The sequence below is a fragment of the Erigeron canadensis genome, chromosome 4, assembly GCF_010389155.1.
Source record: "Erigeron canadensis isolate Cc75 chromosome 4, C_canadensis_v1, whole genome shotgun sequence".
Classification (NCBI taxonomy): domain Eukaryota; kingdom Viridiplantae; phylum Streptophyta; class Magnoliopsida; order Asterales; family Asteraceae; genus Erigeron; species Erigeron canadensis.
This window is the reverse complement of record NC_057764.1, coordinates 12,535,463-12,554,432: the sequence shown is the minus strand read 5'-3', so window position 1 is coordinate 12,554,432 and position 18,970 is coordinate 12,535,463.

The window sequence follows — 18,970 nt, the reverse complement described above, 5'->3', positions numbered from 1 at the left end:
GATCTATACTTGGAAATTCTCCTAACAATCGAAACACATAAAGTTGTGAAATGTTCCTTTTTACGATTGACAGAATATTGCACAAGTTCACCAATATTGCAGAATGTATGTGTTTGCAAAGTTGTTGAAATGCTTGGGCAAGGACCTCTATTATAGTCAAAGTATGAGCATTGGGATCTCAACTTCGACGTACGAATATGGTGGACAACACACAAAAGTATTAGTAAATAATCCTTTGTGTGTGCTAAATAAAGTAAGATAAAAGGTTACTTTATTCAACCACTCTACATCTTTGCACTTTTATCCACAGACAAGATTATTGTCTGGTTAAAAGGATGTAGTGTAAAAGGTCCTCCTTGTAATTAGTGTAAAGCTTTGTAAAGGCATTTACACTAGAGGATTCTCCAGTTGATTGATCTGGTAGAATGTCAACTGGGCTTCGCTGCCATTGCCATTCTCTTTCTTCCATTTGTTTTGTTCAACTTCAATTGGAATGTCTTTAGGTATATGTATTCAGATCTCAACTGAAGGAAGTCATTAGTTGCATAAACTGTACATTGCAACTGGACTTCAAATATTTTGGACAATTCTTCATGCTCTCCAGATGTAACTGGAGAGATCCAGTTTTCAGCAAAACTGGACCTAACAAATTCCCCCTAATTGTCCTGAAATATTGCCAAGTATTCTCAAACTTGTTTCTATACAAGTGTAAGTTTGAAATACTTGAGTTTGATAAAACCTATTAATTTTCCAAGGCATTTTTATAGATCATCAAATGCCTTAGGTTTAATTTTAATTGTTTGTAGATCTTATCAGTTATCTAACTTGTGAATTACAATCTGGCAACTTGTATATATACAATTTTACAATGAAGTTACAAGAAAGTAAATTAAATTACAAGCAGATAGATAGAAGGAAAACTTAAACAGATGGCCCTTCGCCAGTTTTCCTTCTCTTGGCAACAGATGAAATTGGCTGTTTGTCTTCAAGATCAAGGCCGAATCTTTCTTCAATGTTTTCCTTGAACTTGATCAGATTTTGCAATACATATTCCCATCTTTGTTCCACCTTGTTCTTAGCTGCCTACTCTCCAGAAATTCAGCATCTCCACATGCTCTGAATGACCATACTGATGGACATCAGGGTTCTCAGTTGTTCTTTTGGGTCCACCAAAGTATTGAACCTCAACCACAAAATGTTTGGCACCAGGTTTGATCGACACTTTCACATCAGTGATTTTACCTTTATTGTGCCTTCGATGCTGTACATCAGATAAGTATGTGCGAGCCTCTGATTCATTTGTCAGTTTGATCTTACTTGTGCTCAGTTTGTGAGTAGCAGCTCGAATATCATCAGTTGTGGGTTCAGATGGTTCTACCCAAGTCCTCAGATTTGCATCTCTTGATAAGGCTTTTTGTTTTCTTCCCTTGGACTTGGGTGGAGTTAATACTTTGCTGACCACCTTCTTAACTTATTCAATCCGTTTGAGAATCCCTTCTGACCTTATCTCTTTAGCCTTCTCCACTGATACATTCAAACACTTGGCATCAAGACCAGCTTCATCATCTTGGTAGTGTTTGTCCAGTTCAATTTCCAGCATTTCCTTCAGGGCATTGACAATCCTTGGATCTTCTTTTATTTTCTTGTATTCCAACAGTTGCAAGCCAAGGAGTTGTGCGTCAGTTACATCAACAAGAGTGGTTGGAAGACTTTTCCTTGATTCAAATTGATTGGCCCTCAATTGTTTCTTCCTTTCCCTGACCAGATAACCAATCGTTGCTAATTTCTGACTTTCGCTTTCAGTAACTGGAGGCAATTGATCAACATTGCCAGTCTCCAACATAGGTGCATCAGTAGCTGGCTTCTCAGAGTCATTTGTTGCAATGGCCTTTCCTTTGTCCACATTCCCCCTATCAACCACATCATCAAATGATTCAATAACATGCTCACAAGCATCAGTACTGGCAGCAACAACCATCTCCTTTCCTGAACCTGAAGTTTCAACAAGAGTGCGAGGGATACGTACAGACCTTTCCCCCTTGGCAGCATCTAGTCCTTGCCTAATAGCTTCAAAATCGGCATGACTGGAGGGCAAGCGATCTAGAGGCTGCCATGATTGCATGTTCTTGCACTCTTTGAAGACTTCACATAAGATGCGAACTGTCCTCCATAGATGATTAATCTCTTGAGATTGAGTCATGACATTTCCACAAGTGGTGTCTTGACTCTTTTGGATTGCTTGAAGTATAGTTAAATCATCTGGAGAGAGCCCAGTTGCCGGTACTTCCTTTTCAACTTCTTTTTCTTTTTCTTTGCCAGCTTCAGTGGTCAGTTTTTCCATAGCAATTGTGTGATCAGATACCTTGCTGGCCAATGTATCTAGACTGCACCTCAACTGATTGATCTCAGATGTTATGGGGGTGAGATCAACCTGGGCGCTGCAGTCATGGTGATCTTAGATATCACCCTTTCTATCAAATTATTTTCCCTTTCAGCCAAGGTATTTTCAATTTTCTGACCAACTGAAGTGGCCAACTGGTTGGCAAGCTCAACAACATCCAGACCAGGTTTGTCAACAAGCAATTGGACCTGTCTTTCTAACTCTTTCAACTCAACCTGTGATGATCTGACAATATTATTCAGCAGGTTGGTGATGGATGTGTGTACCTTTGATTGAGTTAAGTCAAAAGCTTCCTTTAAAGAAGTAGCCAATGAATTGCAGCTGATGACCAACTCGTTGAGCTTCCTGAATACCAAGTCCTCATTGCCAGAGAACTTGTTAATCCCCAAATCAACCACCCTTACATTGGTTATATGATCCTTGTTAAAAGGTTTGAGATATCGGTATGGAAAGACACGAATTGGTTGTCCAGTAACGGAGGGGAAGGTGCCACTGGACCTGCTCGAAATGCAATAGATACAACTGGAGGAGGTACATAAAGTGAAGGTTCTCCAGTTGTTGTTGCACTAGCTGAAGGAATAGAAGTTGTTGAAGAAGGAAGGGGAAGAGATTCAATGTGACGTTCATGCTGAGAATGCTCTGGTGTGAACGTCGGCAACGGTGGTGTAAGAATGTGTCTATTTCTAGGCACATTCATGGATGAAAGTAATTGTCGAGAGGCGAATGTAGGAATTTCTTGTAAGGAGGAGAAGTCAAGTGGTGAAACTGAAACTTGTGGTTCTTGGGGCTGACCAAGGAGAGAAGGGAGCTGATCAAGTACAGTTACATCAGCCATCTCCTGGTCAGATTCAATCTCAGATGAATCCGAAGATTCAAGCTAAAACTCACCCTTATTTATGCCAAGATCCATAAATGTTGGGGGTGGGTGAACAAGTTATTCAGACTCCTGATGACCAGTTTGAGTTTCCTTAATGGTTTCATCAGTTATAGGATTCGTTGCCGAAGCATCTTCTCCTTGGAAAGAGGTAACTAGAGCCTCAACTACAACTGCTCTATCCTCAGTTGCAATATCACTGGCTGGTGATTCAGAGACCACGATCACTGGCTGTGACTGGTCAGATGTAGCAAGTTCTGATCTAGATCTTCTTCGACTTTTGGTAGATCTTCTTGCCTTTGGAACCGCCTGGATACCTGAGGGGAGATCTCCAGGTTCTGCAACAGTCACAGCATCTGCAGACGAACTGGTGGGTCCCTCATTATTTTAAGGCCCGCCGAGTTGTCTTTCTGACTCACCTAGTGGTGGTGCATCAGTTTTAGAGAATGCCAGCAGCATTCTCGGAGAAATCTGGAATTCATCAGATGTGGACACAAGGCTGTCCAGATTTCTTAATAATTCTGGCACAGAGTATAAGGATTGGGTGTTGTTGTATTCTTCTCTGCCCAAAATTAGTATGAAACAAAGAGATAGAAATTGTGAAAATGGGATACAGGGACCCCTGTTACCTTTTAATTTAAACACCAAGCTTCTGAACAAGATGTTTGCGAAGTCTACCCTTAGTCCATTTCACAGGCAGTATGCCATTTCTGCCTGGAAGGAGTTTATCTGGTCCAAACCACCAGAACTCCCACCTAAACTTTCTACCAGATGGACCATGAAGTACTTCCAGGATGGTGAAAGCCCTCTCATAGTAAATGATCCCTTGGTCTTCAGTACACCACCTTCTAGGACTTCTTTATTGCCCATGTCAAGGAAGACCTGACGGAAGTTGATATTAGGTGGAATCACCACTGGACGCTCATCTTGTCTCCAGTAATTGAGGTTAAGGGCATCCCTCAATGTCTCAGTGGTGATGGTGCACGAGACTGACCCATCCTTTAAAGTGAAGGAAATGGATGAGCAGTCATCAGAATTTGATGCCGTGTAGCAGAACTCGCACAAGTAGTCGTGAAACAATTTGTTTGGGTTCAAAGAAACGGCGTCGCTGAGGGGAGAATCCCGAAAGAAGAATCGGATTTTTCCAATGAGAAAATCAGCGGCCTGATGCCCTTAAAGAGATGCCATTGGATTGTTTGGATTTAATTTTATTAATTTGGAATTTATTGGGGCACCAACAGTATTAGAAACATTCTCTGATGGAACATACTCGAAAGTAAGTAGATTCACATCACGAGAACGAGATGAAGAGGATGAGGATTTAGGAGCCATTTGAGATTTTGGATTTAGGGTTTTGGATTTAAAGAAGAAAGAGAGAAAGGGATCTCGAATTGTGAATGATTGGAAGAGTAAATGAAAGGAATTTTGTGCGAAGTAAATGAGAAAATGATTTAGTGGAGGTATATATAGGTAATAAAATATTACCAAAATATATACAAAAAGATATTTTAATCCCCAAATTTTGAAATTGTTTGTAAAATTTGATTTTCAATAATTTTGAGAATTCAAAAACATTTAATACCTCCCATCAAGCATTTAATGCTATGACGGCTGGTATTCCCACTCACCCATTAACTTCAACAATTCCCATAAAAAATGCATTATTTTTCAGCAAAAGGTCTTGACACGTAAGACATGTCAGGTGACGTTTGTGAGTGCGATACAAATACTCGAGTATCATCACGTGTCACAAGTATTGACCAAGTAAAACATAACGTTATGAAATTCGGTTGACCACCAGTTTAAGACAAGACCAAACTAGCATACTGGAGAGATTTTCCAGATGCCAGTTTCAACTGAGAAATTCACCGGTTACATTTTTCAAAATAAAACGAATTTTAATTGGAAAAAAAATGTGATCCATTTGATCAATGACTGGTCTTTGAGTACATCAAGGCGTTCAATCTCCAACCAATCAAGGATCACCTGGACCATCCTCAACTGGAGGGCCTCTCCAGTTTAATGAGGATTTAGCATACCCAGTTCACTGATGAGATGTTTAAAAGTTTTCTCATCAAGAGGTTTTGTAAAAACATCAGCTAACTGTTTATCAGTGGGGATGAAATGTATTTCAATGTCTCCTTTCATAACATGATCACGAATGAAGTGATACCTGATGTCAATATGCTTTGTCTTTGAGTGCATCACTGGGTTGTGAGATATAGCAATTGCACTGTTGTTGTCACAAAAGATTGGGGTTCTTGTGTATTTCATACCATAATCAAGTAACTAGTTTTTGATCCAAAGAGTCTGGGCACAGCAACTGGCCGCAGAAATGTACGCTGCCTCAGCAGTTGACATTGAGACCGAAGTCTACTTCCTACTGGTCCAACTCACCAGTTTTCCCCCTAGGAAGTGACAACCACCAGTTGTAGACTTTCTATCAATCTTACAACCTGCATGATCTGAATCTGAATAACCCATTAGATCTAACCCCTTTGGGATACCAAAGACCAAGGCTAGGGCACCCTTTCAGGTTCCTGAAAATGCGCTTAACAACATGCAAATGTGATTTTTTTGGGTTAGCCTGAAATCTGGCACATAGACATGTTGCAAACATTATATCTGGTCGACTGGCAGTTAAATACATCAGTGTACCAACCATTACACGATATTCTTTTTGGTCCACTGGTTTGCCATTTGGGTCAGAATCCAAATTTAATGGAGCTGAAATAGGTGTGGTTTTCGATGGGATAGAATCATATTTGTATTTTCTTAACAAATCTCTGACATATTTTTCTTGGTTAATAAAAATACCATCCATGGTTTGTTTAATTTGTAAACCTAAGAAAAATGTTAATTCACCCATTAAACTCATATCATATTCTTGAGACATGATTTTTGAAAACCTTTTACAGATTCCATCATCAGTTGACCCAAATATAATGTCATCAACATAAATTTGTACCAATAGGATATTACCTTTTTCTTTCGAGATAAACAAGGTATTATCTATTGCACCTCTTTGAAATCCATTATTAAGAAGATGTTTAGAGTGTCATACCAGGCTCTTGGGGCTTGATGAAGACCATTCAAGAAACCTGGAGTCTGCTTAACATACACTTCTTCTTCTAATTTTCCATTCGGGAATGCACTCTTGACATCCATCTGGAAGATTTTGAATTGCAAATGAGCAGCATAAGCCAAGAAAATTCTAATGGCTTCAAGTCTCGCAACTGGAGCAAAAGTTTCATTAAAATCAACACCTTCTGCTTGACAATAACCCTTGCCAACCAATCTAGCTTTGTTCCTGACAACATTCCCATCTTCATCCATCTTGTTTCGGTAATCCCACCTCGTTCCAATGGGTTCTTTCTTTAACCCTGGAGGACAAGGAACAAGTTCCCAAACATTGTTCCTTTCGAATTGGTTAAGTTCTTCTTGCATAGCCTCAACCCAACTTGGATCTGCCATAGCCTCGTCAATCTTCTTCGGTTCAATCAGTGATTAGAAGGTGACGTTCAAGCATTGTTCACTTATGGCTCTTCTAGTCTGAACCCCACTATCTGGATTTCCAATAATTTGCTGAATGGGATGAGCAGCTGTTCATTTAGTGTATTGACTAGGTTGATATAGCACAACATCAGTGCAAAACACCTGACGATCTTCAACAGTTGTGGAAACTAGAGAAGGATCAGCCCAAACTACTTCAACTTCATCATCAGTGTCAATTGGCATGTTGACATGATTATCTTCAAATAAAGGCATATTTTAATGAACTAGAGAAGTCTGAACTGGTTCCGATGTTGTCGTGGCACAAACATCTGATCCAATCACCAGTTGCTGTGGTAAATTGAAAACGATGGAGGGATAAAATGGAGTGTCACTGGAGATTTTCTTCTGTGCAACTGGTTCCAAGTCTTGATGATTGGAAACATCTTCTGGTGTAGAAGCTGATTGATGAACTTGATCAGATACACCAAAATCAACTGGGACAACTGGAGATAAATCAAGGCTTGGTCTTTTATTGATTGCCTCATTTGTTTCATTGAATGTGACATGAATTGTCTCATGTACCTTTTGGAGTCTATAATTGTAAACTATATAGGCCTTTCTTATATCTGAATATCCCACAAAAACACCTTCGTCAACTTTTGCATCAAATTTTCCCAACTGACTAGAATCGTTTAAAATATAAACTAGACAACCAAACACATGAAAATATCCTATGTTTGGTTTACGATTCCTGAGAACTTTGTAGGCAGTCTTCCTATGTCTCTTGACATAAATTGACCGATTTTGGGTATGACAAGCTGTTGACACTGCTTCTGCCCAAAAACTGGTGGGAAGGCCTGATTTAGATAACATACTTCTTGCAGCTTCAATCAATGTACGATTTTTCCTTTCAACCACACCATTTTGCTCTGGAGAACGAGCTGAGGAGAAGTTTTGAGAAATGCCAGTGTCAGTGCAAAATGACTCTAATTCTTTATTGATGAATTCAGTACCATTATCACTTCGCAACTGACACACTTTCTTGGATAATTTGAGTTCAATTCTTTTGATGAGTGAGATGATTTCACCAGGTGCATCACTTTTTGATCTAATGAATACAACGCAACAATACCTGGTGTATTCATCAATAACAACTAAAGTGTATCGTTTACCAGCTTTAGTTTGAACATTCACTGGACCAAAGAGGTCCATATGAAGCATGTGAAGAGGTTCAGTGATACTAAAGTTTTGCCTGGTCTTGAAACTGGCCCTTTTCTTTTTGCCCATCTCACACCCTGGACATGGCTTTTCCTTTTTAAAGGAAATTAAAGGAATCCCTTCCACCAGTTGTTTCCTTGACAACTTATTAATATTTTTGAAATTAAGATGGGATAGCCTTTTATGCCACAACTGGTTGGTGTCCTCATCAGCCTTGGCATAGAAACAATGCCCTTTTGGAGCAGGTTCCATGTTCATTATGTACACATTCCCTTTCCTTGGTGCAATCATCACCACCTTCCAATCCTTGTTAAATATGGTACGTTGAGCAATATCGAACAACACCTTATATCCATCATCACAAAGTTGACTTACACTTATCATGTTATATTTCAAACCATAAACAAATGCAACTTTTGTGAACTGGACTTGTCCATTGTCAATATCCTTCAGTTTTCCCACTCTCATCATTACCAAACGTCACTGTCGGTCCATCTTGGACAGTGAACTCTTCCAGCAGGGGCTTACATCCGGTCATTGTCCGTCCAGCAACGTTGTCCAGATACCAGATATTCTTCTTTCGATCGCCCTGCACACCTAAGTAGATGATTAGTTATTTTTGTGAACCCATCTTTTAGCAGATTTACTTGGGTTGGAACTAGAGGCTAAAACTGGAGGATTATTTCTAGCTTCAGGAGTAAAAACAATTGGTTTGATAGGAACAACAACATCCTCCTTTTTCATTCTAGATTTTGCTCCTTTTTGAGAAGATTGATTTTGTTTTTGCTTTTGCTTCAAAGGAGGAGTTTTAACAATTTGTTTTTCAACTGAAGAAGACGAAGCTCCTTCTAGATTTTTTATTCTGGCAGTACAACTTTATACCTGCCTTGACAAATTTTGGAGTTGGCTCTCCAGTTTCAACAAAAAATTATTTTCTTCAGGCTGCTGAACTTTGGACTTGGGTTCAGCGAAATTCTTAGTCTTAGGAGTCTTGGGCTCTTTGGACTTTTGAGGTTAAGGATTATCACCAGCTTCCTTTTTAACTGGAGCTTTAGCCTTTTTGGCTCCAGTTTTGACCTCAACAGGGGTGGTCTCCATGGATTCAGATTTGGCAATGTTAGAGGAGTCATATGGAGTCTCAACTCTAACTGATTTAGGCATCTGGTGAATTGATGGTAAAACGACTGCCATCTGGAGATCACCAGATTTCCAGGCAGTTTTTTGAGCATCAATGGTTTTTGAAAAAGCGTCATAATTTTTACCAGATGCTTGTACCCAAGATTTGATAACCATGTGTTCTTTTTCAATATCAAATTTCAATTTTTGGTTATCTCTTTCCAATGCCTCATTTTTCAAATCAGACTCTTTGAGAGCCAACTGGACACTTTGCAAATCATTAATTTGACTTTTCATGTTATTAAACTCAATTAAAACTGTTTCCAAGTATCTTTCACAGTCAGTTCTCATAGTTTCAACAAATAACAAGTCATCATTTAATGTTTCAGCAATATCCAGTATTAATTCTGTATCCAACTCAACATCATAATCTCTTACCTTCTTTAAAATGATGTCCACCCATCTTCCAGAAACAACATCATCTTTTACCACTGGTTGTTGAAACACACATCTCTAATCTCTTCATCATCATCAGAGAGTTCCCATTTCCCTTCAGGTTGAGCCATCATGCACTTGTTCTTTTCCTTCAATTTGGGCCTTAAGTTTCTTATATTTGGCCTTATAATCATCAGATTTGACAAAGTTTGGGACAACGGGACCAGTTTGGTTGTTCATCTGACTAGATCTGCATTCCTTCATGAAATGACCTTTCTTACCACACTTATAGCAGATAAGATTGGCCTTATCCAGAGAATTTGAATTGGAAGCATTATTGGACCCATTATGTTAGGTCCAGTTTAAGCTATAAACTGGAGCTCTCCAGCAACATCTGGAGAGCATGCAGAATTGTCTGAAATATTAGAAGTCCAGTTGCATTGTACAGTTTTAGCAACTGATGACTTCCTCCAGTTGAGATCTGAAGACTAGAATCTGAAGACCTTCCAGTTGAAGTCAAAGACAACAAATGGAAGACAGAGATTGGCAATGGCAGCGAAGCCCAATTGACAATCTACCAGATCAATCAACTGGAGAATCCTCCAGTGTAAATGCTCTTACAAAGGTTTACACTGATTACGAGGAGGACCTTTTACACTACATCCTTTTAACCGGACAATGATATTGTCTCTGGATAAAAGTACAAAGATGTAGAGTGGTTGAATAAAGTAACCTTTTGTCGTACTTTATTTAGCACACACAAAGGATTATTTAACAATACTTTTGAGTGCTGTCAACCATATTTGTACGTCGAAGTTGAGATCCCTATACTCAATCTTCGACTATAAATAGAGGTCCTTGCACAAGCATTTTCACAACTTTGCAAATACATATATTCTGCAATATTGGTGAAGTTGTGCAATATTCTCTCAATCGCAAAAAGGAACATTTCACAACTTTAAGTGTTTCGATTGTTTAGGAGATTTTCCAAGTTTAGATCAATTATATTTCATGGGTTGTTAGGATATTTACATTCATGTATTATCTTGGTTCCGCAACAACCTTGTATTTTATTTAAACAATCAATAAATAAAATACACTTGAATATTACATATTGTCTCACCAATTTATATACTTGTCATTTATATTATTGCACTTTATTGACTTATACATTCTGTCACCTTAATATATTTACTCCAGTTAACCTGGTACACCATTAATCTAAACTGGTCATATCCAGATTAATTGATTGTGTTGCAAAGTTCACTCACTATCGACATAGAGGTGTCTTCAGCACCCATCTAGTAATAGTTGGGACTTACAAGTGGTATCAGAGCAGGTAGGTTGAATTGTTTCAATTCTATAACCTAGGTCTGCTTCGATGGCTGCTGAAGGTGAGAATGGTTCTGGTCCAAATGAATCTAATCCTAATGTTACAACTCCTTTAAATACTAACCCTCCTCCTCCTCCTCCTCCTCCTACTCCTGGAGCTAACTATGTTCATGTACATTACTCCAACACTCCTGTTCCCAAATTCGATGGAAATGGTGAGACATTTGGTACATGGAAGGCTAGAATGCTCTTGCATTTTGGTGGGATAGAGAGGTATATGTTGAAAATCCTTAAGGATGGACCATATATACCCATGTCCAGTGGTGTTAGCCCTCTTCTCGACCCTACTGGGAGAAGAGGCACCAGGGAAAAATCTGAGGAACATTGGTCAGATGAGGATCGCAGACTGGTTGATCTTGATACCAGACTGAAAAACATGATCCTTGCTGCTATTCCTGAGGAACTAATTCCAACCCTTATGCTATTTCCTAGTGCAAAATCTATGTGGGATGAATTAGTTCTCCAGTTTGAAGGAGGAAATGACACCATTGTCACCAGAAAGGTTACTCTTAACAAGAAGTATGAATCCTTCTTTGCTCTTCCCAATGAAAGTTTAACTGGTACATATACCAGATTTACTGGCCTAATTAATCAACTTAGAGGCTTGGGAGTGGAGAAGGATAAGGATATTCTTCTTCAAAAATTCTGTGATGTTTTGCCATCCAAATGGGCACACATGGTTCTTGTCTTAAGGCAAGGAAAGACCTTGCATAGCCATACTCTTGCTTCCCTTTATGGAGCCTTCAGATTCACTGAAGATAATGATGCTGCAAGATTATTGGCTGAGCAAGATGCTTTAAACCATGCTCAGAGTTCCAAGACTGCCAACTTTATTGGGCAACCTTGTGCTGCTTTAATGTCTACTGAGAATGTCCAGTCACATTCTATGAAGGAAATGTTAAACAACTTACTGAACTCTGGCCTAACCACAAATCTTAGTGATGGTTGTGAGGAAACTGACGATGATGATCTGGTAGCCATGATTGCTAAAACCTTTAATAGGTTCAAACATAAATCTAACCTATTTAATGGGTCCAATAATGCTTCCAGTTCAATTTCTATGGATAAGGCTAATCTTACCTGCTACAAATGTGGTAAGAAAGGTCATTTCATGAAGGAATGCAGATCTAGTCAGATGAACAACCAAACTGGTCCTATTGTCCCAAATTTTGTTAAAACTGATGATTAAAAGGCCAAATACAAGAAACTTAAGGCCCAGATTGCTCTCATGTCACTTGAACAAGAAAAAGAGAAAGAAAAGAACAAGTGCATGATGGCTCAGACTGAAGGGAAATGGGAACTCTCTGATGACTCATCTGATGATGAAGAAGAGATTAGAGATGTGTGTTTCATGGCATTGGAGAATCAACAACCAGTGGTGAAAGATGATGTTGTTTCTGGAAGATGGGTTGACATATTTTAAAGAAGGTAAGGGATTATGATGTCGAGTTAGATTCAGAATTGAAACTGGATATTGCTGAATCATTGAATGATGACTTGTTATTTGTTGAAACCATGAGAACTGACTGTGAAAGAAACTTGGAAACAGTTTTGGTTGAATTTAACAACATGAAAGGTCAAATAAACGATTTGCAAAGTGTCCAGTTGGCTCTTAAAGAGTCAGATTTGAAAAATGAGGCATTGGAAAGAGATAACCAAAAACTAAAATTTGATCTTGAAAAAGAACACATGGTTATCAATTCTTGGGTACAAGCATCTGGTAAACATTATGACGCTTTTTCAAAAAGCATTGATGCTCAAAAAACTGCCTGGAAATCTGGTGATCTTCAGATGGCAGCTGTTTTACCCACATTTCACCAATTGCCAGAATCTGTTAGAGTTGAAACTCCTTATGATTCCTCTAACACTGTCAAATCTGAATCCACTAAGACCAACCCTGTTGAGGTCAAAACTGGAGCCAAGAAGGCTAAAGCTCCAGTTAAAAATGAATCTGGTGACAATCCTTTACCTCACAAGTCAAATGAGTCCTCAACTCAAAAGACTAAAATCCCCGCTGAGCCCAAGTCCATAGGCCAGCAGCCTGATGAAAAAAGCATTTTGTTAAAATTAGAGAGTCAACTCCAAAATTTGTCAAGGCAGGTATAAAGTTGTACTGCCAGAATTAAAAATTTGGAAGGAGCTGCATCTTCTTCAGTTGAAAAACAAAATGTCCAAACCCCTCCTAAAAAAACAAAAGATAAAACAATCTGCTCTAAAAGGAGCAAACATCGAAAAGAAAAAGGAGGATAATGTTCAACTAAAACCAATTGTTTTTACTCCTGAAGCTGGAGAGAACCCTCCAGTTTCTTCAACCAGTTCTACACCAAGTCAAACTCCTGGGACTTCTCAGAAGAAGTCCAGTGGACCCATCAAGAAAAGATGGGTTCACAAAAATAACTAATAACTTACGTTGGTGTGCAGGGCGATCGAAAGAAGAATATTTGGTATCTGGACAGCGCAGCTGGCCGGACTATGACCAGATGTAAGCCCCTGCTGGAAGAGTTCACTGTCTGTGATGGACCGGCAGTGACATTTGGCAATGATGGAAGTGGAAAAACTGAAGGATATGGTGTTGTTGACAATAGGCAGATCCAGTTCACAAAAGTTGCATTTGTAAATGGTTTGAAATATAACCTGATAAGTGTTAGTCAACTTTGTGATGATGGATATAGGGTACTGTTCGATATTGCTCAAGGCATTGTTTTTAACAAGGATTGGAAGGTAGTCATGATTGCAACAAGAAAAGGAAATGTGTACATCATGGACATGGAGCCTGCTCCAAAAGAGCATTGTTTCTATGTCAAGGCTGATGAGGACACCAACTGGCTGTGGCATAAACGGTTATCCCACCTTAATTTCAAAAATATCAACAAGTTGTCAAGAAAGCAACTAGTGGATGGGATACCTTTGTTTTCCTTTAAAATGGAGAAGCCATGTCCAGGGTGCGAAATGGGCAAAAAGAGAAGAGCCAGTTTCAAGACCAGGCAGAATTTCAGTATCACTGAACCTCTTCACATGCTTCATATGGATCTCTTTGGTCCAATGAATGTTCAAACTAAAGCTGGCAAGAGATACACTTTAGTTATGGTTGATAAATACACCAGATTTTGTTGGGTGATATTTATCAGACCAAAGAGTGATGCACCTGGTGAAATTATCTCTCTCATCAAAAGAATTGAACTCAAGTATACCAAGAAAGTGTGTCAGTTGCGAAGTGATAATGGTACAGAATTCATTAATAAAGAATTGGAGACATTTTGCACTAACATTGGCATTTCTCAAAACTTCTCATTAGCTCGTTCTCCAGAACAAAATGGTGTGGCTGAAAGGAAGAATCGCACATTGATTGAAGCTGCCAGAAGTATGTTATCTGAATCTGGTCTTCCCACCTGTTTTTGGGCTGAAGCTGTGGCAACTACTTGTCATACCCAAAACCGGTCAGTTTATGTGAAGAGACACAGGAAGACTGCCTATGAAGTCCTCAGGAATCGTAAACCAAATATTGGATACTTTCATGTATTTGGTTGTCCAGTTTACATCTTGAACGATTCTAGTCAGTTGGGAAAGTTTGATGCAAAAGCTGACGAAGGTGTCTTTTTGGGGTATTCAGATATTAGAAAAGCCTATAGAGTTTATAATTATAGACTCCAAAAGGTACATGAGACAATTCATGTCACATTCGATGAATCAAATGAAGCAATCAACAAAAGACCAACCCTTGATTTATCTTCAGTTGTCCCAGTTGATTTTGGTGTATCTGATCAAGTTCATCAATCAGTTACTACACCAGAAAATGTTTCCAGACATCAAGTCTTGGAACCAGTTAAGGAAAAAAAGAACTCCTGTGACACCTCATTTTATCCCTCTATCAGTTTTAACCTACCTGAAAAACTAGTAATTAGATCTGATGTACGTGCCACAACAACATCAGAACCAGTTCAAGCTTCTCCAGTTATTCAAGATGTACCTTTGTTTGAAGATAATGATGTTAACCCTTCAGTTGACACTGATGTTGAAGTTGAAGTAGTTTGGACTGATCCTCCTCTAGTTGCTGCATCTGTTGGGGATCATCAGGTGTCTTGCACTGATGTTGTAGTATATCAACCTAGTCAATACACTAAATGGACTGCTGCTCATCCCATCAAGCAGATTATTGGTAATCCAGATAGTGGGGTTCAGACTAGAAGAGCTACAGGTGATCAATGCTTGAACGTCACCTTCTTATCACTGATTGAACCGAAGAAGATTGACGAGGCTATGACAGATCCAAGCTGGGTTGAAGCTATGCAAGAAGAACTCAACCAGTTTGAAAGAAACAATGTTTGGGAGCTTGTTTCTTGTCCTCCAGGGTTAAATAGAGAACCCATTGGAACGAGGTGGGTCTACTGGAACAAGATGGATAAAGATGGCAACGTTGTAAGGAACAAAGCAAGATTAGTTGCCAAGGGTTATTGTCAAGCAGAAGGTGTTGATTTCGATGAAACTTTTGCTCCAGTTGCAAGACTTGAAGCCATTAGAATTTTCTTGGCTTATGCTGCTCACTTGCAATTCAAGGTCTTCCAGATGGATGTAAAAAGTTCGTTTCTGAATGGCACGTTGGAAGAAGAAGTGTATGTTACGCAGACTCCAGATTTCATAAATGAAAAGCATCCTCATTGGGTATATAGACTGAACAAAGCTTTGTATGGTCTTCGACAAGCCCCAAGAGCCTGGTATGACACTCTAACTAAACATCTTCTCAAAAATGGTTTTCAAAGAGGTGCAATAGATAATACCTTGTTTATCTTGAAAGAAAAAGGAAATATCTTACTGGTACAAATTTATGTTGATGACATTGTATTTGGGTCAACTGATGATGAAATGTGTAAAAGGTTTTCGAAAATTAGGTCTCAAGAATATGAGATGAGTTTAATGGGTGAATTAACATTTTTCTTAGGTTTACAAATCAAACAAACCATGGATGGTATTTTTATTAACCAAGAAAAATATGTCAGAGCTCTGTTAAGAAAATACAAATATGATTCTATCCCATCAAAAACCACACCTATTTCAGCTCCATTAAATTTGGACTCTGACCCAAATGGCAAACCAGTGGACCAAAAGGAATATCGTGGAATGGTTGGTTCACTGATGTATTTAATTGCCAGTCGACCAGATATTATGTTTGCAACATGTCTATGTGCCAGATTTCAGGCAAATCCAAAAGAATCACATTTGCATGTTGTTAAACGCATTTTCAGGAACCTGAAAGGGTGCCCTAGCCTTGGTCTTTGGTATCCCAAAGGCTCAGGGTTAGATCTAATGGGTTATTTAGATTCAGATCATGCAGTTTGTAAGATTGATAGAAAATCCACAACGGGTGGATGTCACTTCCTAGGGAGAAAACTGGTGAGTTGGACCAGTAAGAAGCAGACTTCGGTCTCAATGTCTACTGCTGAGGCAGAATACATTTCTGCGGCCAGTTGCTGTGCCCAGATTCTCTGGATCAAAAACCAGTTACTTGATTATGGTATGAAATTCACAAGAACCCCAATCTTTTGTGACAACACCAGTGCAATTGCTAAATCTCACAACCCAGTGATGCACACAAAGACAAAGCATATTGATATCAGGTATCACTTCATTCGCGATCATGTTATGAAAGGAGACATTGAAATACATTTCATCCCCACTGATAAACAGTTAGCTGATGTCTTTACAAAACCTCTTGATGAGAAAACTTTTAAACATCTCATCAGTGAACTGGGTATGTTAAATCCTCATTAAACTGGAGAGGCCCTCCAGTTGAGGATGGTCCAGGTGATCCTTGATTGGTTGGAGATTGAACGCCTTGATGTACTCAAAGACTAGTCTTTGATCAAATGGATCATATTTTTAGGGGAAAAGACTCAAAATACTTCTCAAATTAAAATTTGTTTTATTGAAAAATGCAACTGAAAGTCATCAGTTGAAACTGACATCTGAAAAAAATTTCTCCAGTTTGCTAGTTTGGTCTTGTCTCAAAATGGTGGTCAGCCAGATTTCATAACGTTATGTTTTACTTGGTGGATACTTGTGACACGTGGTGTTACTCGAGTGCTCATCTCGCAATCACAAACGTCACCTGACATGTCTTACGTGTCAAGACTTTTTGCTGAAAGTTGCTGCACTTTTTATGGGTATTGATGAAGTTAGTGGGTGTGTGGGATTACCAGCCATCGTAGCATTAAATGCTTGATGGGAGGTATTAAATGTTTTTTAATTCTCAAAATTTCTGAAAATCAATTTTTTACAAATTATTTCAAAATTTGGGGACTAAAATATCTTTTCGTATATATTTTGGTAATATTTTACTGCCTATATATACCCCCACCAAATATCCTTTCTCATTTACTTCACTCAAAATTCCTTTCATTTACTCTTCCAATCATTCACAATTTGAGATCTCTTTCTCTCTTTCTTCTTTAAGTCCAAAACCCTAAATCCAATATCACAAATGGCTCCTAAATCATCTTATTCTTCATCTCGTTCTCGTGATGTGAATCTACTCACTGCTGAGTATACTCCATCACAAAATGTTACTCGTGCCACTGGTGCTCCCATTAGTTCAAAACTAATCAAATTAAATCTAAATAATCCAATGGCATCTCTTCAAGGGCACCAGGTTGCTGACTCTCTTATTGGGAAAATCCAATCCTTTCTTCGGATTTCTCCCCTCAGCGATGCCTTTTCTCTGAACCCAAACAAGCTGTTTCACGACTACTTGTGCGAGTTCTGGTACACTGCTTCTCTTTCTGATGACTGCTCATCCATCTCCTTTTCTTTAAAGGATGGGTCAGTCCCGTGTACCATCACCACTGGAACGTTGAGGGAGGCCCTTAACCTCAACTACTGGAGACAAGGTGAAAGTCCAGTGGTGATTCCCTCAAATATAAATTTCCGTCAGGTCTTTCTTGACATGGGGAATAAGGAGGTTGTAGAGGGACATGTTTTGAAGACCAAGGGATCTATTACTATGAGAGGGCTTTCACCATCCTGGAAGTACTTCATGGTCCACCTGGTGGAAAGTTTGGGGGGGAGTTCTGGTGGATTGGATCAGATAAACTCTTTCCAGGCAGAGATGGCTTACTGCCTTTGGAATGGACTGAGGGTGGATTTTGCTGGTATCCTGTTCAGTTTCCTGGTATTTAAGTTGAAAGGCAACAGGGGTCCTTGTGTCCCATTCTCAAGATTTCTATCCCTCTGTTTCATTCATATTCTGGGCAGAGAAGAGTACAACAATACACAATCCTTGTTCTCTGTGCCAGAACTATTAAGGAATCTGGACAATCTTGTGTCCACTTCTGATGAAGTCCAGATTTCCCAAGAATGCTTCTTGCATTCTCTCGAACTGATGTACCACCATCTGGTGAGTCAGAAAGGCAACTGGGCGGGCCTCAAAATAATGAGGGACCCACCAGTTCGTCTGCCGGTGGTGTGACTGTGGCAGAAGCTTGAGACCTCCCCTCAGGTATCCAGGCGGTTCCTAAAGCAAGGAGATCTTCCAAAAGCAGAAGGAGATCGAGATCAGGACTTGCTACATCTGACCAGTCACAGCCTGTGACTGTGGTCTCTGAAGCCGCAGCCAGTGATATTGCAACTGAGGATAGAGCAGTTGTAGTTAAGGCTCCAGTTACCTCTGTCCAGGGAGAAGATGCCTTGGCAACGGATGAAACCATTGAGGCTACTCAAACTGGTCATCAGGAGTCTGAACAACTTGTTCAGCCACCCCCAACATTTATGGATCTTGGCATAAATGAGGGTGAGTTTCAGATTGAGTCTTCGGATTCATCTGAGACTGAATCTGACCAAGAGATGGCTGATGCAACTGTACTTGATCAGCTCCCTTCTCTCCTTGGTCAACCCCAAGAACCCCATGTTTCAGTTTCCCTAACAAACTTCCAAAGCTTAGATATACCTCTTATATTCGCCTCTCGCCAACTACTTTCTTCTATGGGTGTGCCTAGAAATACACACATCCTAACACCACCGTCGCCGTCGTTCACACCTGAGCATTCTCA